This window comes from Salmo trutta, chromosome 14 (assembly GCF_901001165.1).
Source record: "Salmo trutta chromosome 14, fSalTru1.1, whole genome shotgun sequence".
Lineage (NCBI taxonomy): Eukaryota > Metazoa > Chordata > Actinopteri > Salmoniformes > Salmonidae > Salmo > Salmo trutta.
The window spans coordinates 83609128-83616265 of NC_042970.1; the positions used below are offsets into that span (position 1 = coordinate 83609128).

Genomic DNA, 7138 nt, shown 5'->3' on the forward strand with positions numbered 1-7138 from the left:
GAGTGGGAGGCCCCAGTGCACTACTGAGCAAGAGGACAAGTACATTCATGTCTAGTTTGAGAAACATACGCCTCACAAGTCCTCAACTGGCAGCTTCATTAAATAGTACCCGCAAAAAAACAGTCTCAACGACACCAATGAAGAGGCGACTCCGGGATGCTGGCCTTCTAGGCGTTTTACAGTCGTTTTACAGAATTTGGCAGTACATCCAACCGGCCTCAAAGTGTATAAACTCTGTTCCATTTCCTCCATCAACGTTTCCCTCTCTCCACTCATATTGTCCTGCTCACGTGGCAACAACAGCAATGAAGTCAATGTCAAGACAGATATAGTTCAGTTAGATGACCTGTAATGAAAATAAAATGAAAGATTAGAACACATTAGCGATTGCATCTGTCATTTCACCCTAAAATGTTGTTTCTTTTTACTTTGAGTGTTAAATTGGTTTAGGAATATTCAGGCATGTTTAAATTAAATATTAATGTTGGTATAGTCATAAAATGACATGAAAAGGCTACGCATGTCAAGATGAAATGGTGGTTTACGTCTATTGTGTTTTGCCTTAGTTTGATTAATACCTAGGAACTAAGATGACATCATATAGGGAGATCTGTGGAAGGGAGCCATTTCAATTACGGCGGGCATGGGGTCCCTACTTGCAGATCTTCACAGAGGAGCCCAGGCAGTGGGAGAGCAGGGTTTGGGATACATGTTCCCCGGTTTCAGATGCACCAGGGGAGGCAGATGTCTGATACAGTTTCAGTCTTCTCTGCTGTGTTGTTGGCACTAGTCTGGGCATTGGGGTGGGTGGATGAAGTGGGGCCTAAAAGGGTTACTTTGTGTTCAGACTGCCGCTGCCCTGGTCACACTGAGAGAAGGGAAGTCTAGAGCACAACCAGACGTGTTAATCGAGCTGTTGATGGCGCTTAACAGGGTGGAAAGCTTCTCTGTCAAATGGCACCTCCTGCTCTCTGCTGCAGCAGATATTTGAAAGGTCCATTGGATTTACTCATATTTTCATCATGGACAACATGCAACGTGTAGCTACAGCTTTCAATACCAGTGTTGTCCTGAATACAGCTGCTGGTATCGACACAGCTCTGTCTTTTGTGGCTAAAGCAGTCTGGACTGGTTGAAGCCGAGTGGGAAGGATTATTTTGAAAGTGTTTCAGTCTGCCGTGAATTATCATTATCCATACATTTACATTACATTTAAGTCATTTAGCAGACGCTCTTATCCAGAGCGACTTACAAATTGGTGCATTCACCTTAAGATATCCAGTGGAACAACCACTTTACAATAGTGCATCTAAATCTTTCGGGGGGGGGGGGGGGGGGGGGTAGAAGGATTACTTTATCCTATCCCAGGTATTCCTTAAAGAGGTGGTGTTTCAGGTGTCTCCGGAAGGTGGTGATTGACTCCGCTGTCCTGGCGTCGTGAGGGAGCTTGTTCCACCATTGGGGTGCCAGAGCAGCGAACAGTTTTGACTGGGCTGAGCGGGAGCTGTGCTTCTTCAGAGGTAGGGAGGCGAGCAGGCCAGAGGTGGATGAACGCAGTGCCCTTGTTTGGGTGTAGGGCCTGATCAGAGCCTGAAGGTACGGAGGTGCCGTTCCCCTCACAGCTCCGTAGGTAGACTCTTACACCGGTAAGAGTCTACAGTTAAAATGCTAAGACAGATACATAATTGTACATATGTTATTGTCTCAACTGTATCCAAACTGTTTTTTAAAAATTGTTAGCTATATAGCTAGCTAGACAGACAGTTGCATACAGGTAAAGTTATAGCCAGCTAGCTAGCTGAGCTGACCAGTTGCATTCTGCTGTTAATGTTGATTGCTGATGTGCTAAGCCACGCATGACATTATGAAAATATTTGTAATGTTTGATCAACGAGCTAGCTACCGAAAATAGCCACTGTGGTGTGAATGCTAATCGATTATCAAGTTAATCAAACCCCATTTTAAGTGATTAGGTACACATGCTAAATTGGCTAGTTAGCGAGCCACAATAAAATGATAGCTAAATACCTAGCTATTGGATTATAGATTACGTTTCCCCCCCCCCCCCCATGTTCAACTAGCTGGCCAGCTAGATGAATACCACTTACATCTAGCCAGCTGGTAATTATGAAGCTAAATGTTTGGTAAATCTAGCTAGTAATCTTGTGTCTGCATTGCCATTATTGGACAGAAAGCAGGTTAAGTGTGTAAAGGGTGCTTTATTACAGCTGTAGAGGTCAACAGGAAATAACAATCTATAAGAGATTAATTCATTGATGTTTCAACACCTTTTTCTGTAATTTTTTTTTCAGCATAAACCTGCTCTCCACCATCAGTACAAGGAGATGATCGAGGGTGAACAAGAAACACTTCAGCTATTTTGTCTTTGAGCTTATTTCTTGGACTTGGGGGTCAATAAGTGTTATTTATGGTCTGCAAGGTTTGAATGTCTTGTCTATTTTAGTCTGCTTTTGTCCTTTACAGCTTAAATTGTCTGGAGCCTGGTGTTGTTGTGGCCAAGGAGCTTTCACTCAGATGGAACCAGGTTTCAGCTGCTGTGCAATGTTGACGTCCTTCCTCCCAGAGATGTGAAAACATCCCCAGGACTGGACACAGCCCGACACATTTTTGAGAAGATCAGGACTTTTGCAATGAAAATGCCATGGACATTACATGTCCTGCTCCAAAAGGGCAGGACAGAAATATGCTCACAGGCTAGATTGCTTTGTCCATATCATAACATGAACCAAAGTTACTCAAGAGATTATGATATAGGCCTAGGACTAGATAGTGTTTTTACCTTTTGTGTTTTAAGTTTTTCCTAATTGTAGACTACTCCCTTTAGCACTTGAAGTTAATAAAGTATTTTATTGTTGAAATATTTTCAGTTTTTTAAGCACTACCTCCCTGCTTTAGCACATGGCCACAGTCACATGCTTCCAAATGAATTATTTAAGAGATGGGTGGGTCTAAGGCTTCAGATGCTAAATTGGTGTAAATCAGGGCTTGTCAAACAATCAGAACACGGGCCATATTAAAAAAACTACGAATTCGCAGGCCAGACATATCCTATTAGGTAATTTTTTTTATAAAACCTGCATGCAACCCCAACTGCCGTTGCTGTATTTGAAAAAAAGATGTCCCTTTATAATGTCCATTTATGTACATAGGATGCTGTATATAGGCCTATCGTCAACCAATACTTCTCCAATCTATTCGGGCTAAATTCCAGCTGAACTTGGAGAGGACAGGTAGGCCTCCTAAAAAGCACGCTTCTGAGTAAGAGCTACAAAAAGCCATATTAGACTGAAAGATATAAGTTCATTTTGTCAAACTTGAGAGGCTCTCCATGCTCAATAGTTGTCATTTAACATTTCAGCTACTTCACTCAATTTTAAACGTCTCCCATCCTAACTGTTTTACATTCCCTGAGACCAAGCAGAAATACTTCCTTGGACAAATATTCCCAGATTTTCATATAACAGCTAAACGTGTTGTCTCGTTTCTGCATCCCCAAATTTTGCACAAGGCAAAATAAATGGCTAGACTTCAACTGCTGGTTCAGTGCACTTCTCACAATGGTGCTCATTTAGTAAGGTTAGATAACAGTGTGCGCCAGCAGGCAGAACGTGCTTTGATTGAAACAAAATACAGGAAGGCTGTATAGTTTAACACCATCTGTTCTAATTTGCTCACAAAACAGTAATTCAAGAAGATCTAAATGCATATGCAAATGCTGCCAAATGGTTTTACTCATGTAGTATTCACTACACCCCCAGGAAGAATGACACTTTGTTTTTTTCTTCACATTTGACAAGCGAGCACTTAGATATGATCATTTTCCTGAATTCATAGAATGTTTGGGAACGATGTAGAACAGTGGTCCCCAATCTTTTCAAGCCTAAGATCACATCCCAAGTCCAAATGTAAACCAAGATCTACCACTTGCAAAATAATTACGAAAACACAAGGCCACAATGTCGTTCCACTTTGACATTCTTTATTTTGTTACCTGTCAGTCACAAGCAAAGTATTCATTTAATTATGCAAATAGTATAATCAGAAGTGCAACTGTCATTCAACATTTTATAACAGTCATATTACATTGTTCAATATTTCCATAGGCCTATTGCTCATTCACCATTCATATATAACCTCAATAATCAGTCAATTACAGGCCTACTACCATTCATATATAACCTCAATAATCAGTCAATTACAGGCCTACTACCATTCATATATAACCTCAATAATCAGTCAATTACAGGCCTAATACCATTCATATATAACCTCAATAATCAGTCAATTACAGGCCTAATACCATTCATATATAACCTCAATAATCAGTCAATTACAGGCCTACTACCAATCATATGTAACCTCAATAATCAGTCAATTACAGGCCTACTACCATTCATATATAACCTCAATAATCAGTCAATTACAGGCCTACTACCAATCATATGTAACCTCAATAATCAGTCAATTACAGGCCTAAGCCAATCATGTACAGTACTGTTTCACTTTCCCTTTTTTTTAACAGCATACAACACAGATCATAACCTTTTGTAAACAATATAGCCTACAACAGATTTCAAACTGGCAATACTCACTCACTGATGGCTGTGGAGGAGATCCCCTCCCCACACACACACATTCAATGTGATGGCACACGATCAGCAAGTGCTTTGTAGTCTGGCTCATAGTTTGACACAGCAAGTCTGACACTGCGTGAGACGTCTAATAGTTAGACAAGACCTGCTCTTTGACTTGATCATTTTCATCTGTGAAAAGGCCATCTCACAGAGATATGTTGATCCAAAGTAGGCCTTCACCTTAAGTGTGCAGGATGAAAGGAGGGGAAACTTTTCAGTGTTTACAAAAACCCAAGAGTCACTGTCTCTTGATCTTGCTTTCAACTCTATGTCCTTTTGCAATTAAATTATCTCCATGTCAACTCAGATTGGTAAAGCAAATACTTGCTGGAATTTGGCAGACACCTCCTCAATCTCAATGGGGAGGAAAGGGTTTGAGATGAATGCAACAACCTCTCCTACGTCATTGAACTCCTGAAAACGCCTGTTGAATTCAGATGCCAGTTTCTCCAGGTGGGAACAGAATTCTTGCTGGAGAAAAGCATATCTGTTTCCAATGTGTTGCTACATTTTCTCCAGGTTTGGGAAGTGCACCAGCCTTCCATTCCTCAGCTGAGAGCCCCACACACCCACCTTGGCCTTAAAGACATTGACAGCGCTAATCATGTGTGCCACGTCTTTGTCTTTTCTCATAGTTGAGCTCGTTCAGTTTGGCCGTTATATCCGTGAGGCAACCTCAGTCTAGCAGTCATGCATCATCAGACAATTCCTCATACTCCTCATTTCGTGACTCCAGAAATGATTTGATCTCGGGCAGCAAGTCAACAAATCGCTGCAGTACTTTCCCGTGACTCATCCACCTTACGCAAGCATGGAGAATCAAGTCACCATATGCGGCGTCAAGCTCATCTAATAAAGATTTAAACAAGCAGTGCTGAAGTCCATTTGCACAAATCGAATTAACAATCATAACAACAAGTGTCATGACATGAGACAAGTCTACTACTTTACTAGCTAGTGCTTGCTGATGGATCACACAGTGATAGTTCAAAAACTCGGAGAAATCGGGATCACTACTGCACACTGCAACGAAGCCCGAATGAACCCCATTGGTGCCCCGTCTGTAGTGATCTCGCTACCAGCTTATGAATGGGAATGCTGTTATCATGCACCTAACGTTTAAACTCCTTGTAAATGTTCTCACCTCTTGTCCTCCCTTTTAATAGTAACAAGGTAATAAAAGCCTCCTTAAAAAATAATGAATTAATTAAAACATTTATGATTTTCTTTCTCTGATTTTGAAAACTCCTCCCGATCGACTTGGAATGCTTCCAATATCGACTGGTCGACCACGATCGACGCGTTGACGACTCCTGATGTAGAATAAGGCATTTGTGAAAATTCTAAAGTAATATATTCAGCTGGTGTTGCGTGTTGGTAAATTCACCTATTCTGCATCAGGCGCACACAGACCAGAGTGCTCTGAAATCGGAGTAGATTGCAAGAATGACTTTTACGACCGCAAGAGACATGCTAACTGGATAAGAGCCGTTCAAGTTCAGCATAGCTAACTAGCAAAGCGATTCAAATTTATTTCTAGCTAACCAAATGACACCTGCATCTAGTTGTAGCCACCGAAAAACGATATGAGGGGGGAAAAGTCGGTCACTCACCCACTCCTCCAATGACATGACATCCTCCCAGCAGCTAGCTAATGTTAGGTTCCGTGCTTGTAACTTATTAAATAAATAGATGCGCTAGTCTATTAGCCACGTCATAACTGACTTGACATTCCCAGCCTTAGTTACATTCGTCCGTTTTTGTCTGAAATATTGAGTCATTGAAACTGAAACTGTGCATTCCGAATGGATGCAGCAATGTACCAGTCCAGCTGTGATTTACAACCCGATATCAATATTTTTTGGAATAGCAAGAAATGTATTGGTGAATTATATCGATCATGCATTGAATTGCATTCTTACTGTACGTCATTGAATTGAGTCAAATCGAACCTATTTATAAAACCTCTTATAAAGTTGGTTGTGTAGCATACACTGGGAATTTGATATTTTAGACTGATATGATTGTTTCATATCTGCAAAGTAGTTAAAACGCTGTCGGTTCCACTTTAGGGTTAAGCAAGTTATTATCAAACCAAATCCCTAAACAGTAGCTAATCGTTCACAGGGTTGGTGGTGTACAAAAACATCAAACTGGCTCCAGTAGAAGCGCTAGTAACCTTTGCTACCTGCCAGGTACAGTAGAAAGGCTAGCTAGCTAACAGGCCAGCGCGTCTCTGTCCAACCTGAACAAGAAGTATACCTCGTGACTTTCGCTTGATGTTCCTTCGATAACGTTGTTCTGAGATCAGTTTTAAGCTGTATTTTGGAGATTGAATGTAGAAATTCCCACAATTTTGGAAGACTAATCTAGTTAGGGCTAGCTCCTCATTCTTTGCTTGGTTCCAACGTATGCTATGCCGTCATCACACACAGACCAGACCAATCGAGTATCGATATATCAATGGTAAACTTCTTAATCGA

At 41.1% G+C, this 7138-nt stretch overlaps 1 long non-coding RNA gene across 1 annotated transcript; it reads right to left on the bottom strand.

Moving 5' to 3' along the window:
- Positions 1-242: 242 nt before the first annotated feature.
- Positions 243-7138, bottom strand: LOC115147713 (uncharacterized). The gene is made up of 2 exons (XR_003866462.1): positions 6918-7138; positions 243-346 (listed from the first exon to the last, which is right to left on the bottom strand). It is a non-coding gene; the product is annotated as an uncharacterized LOC115147713 (long non-coding RNA).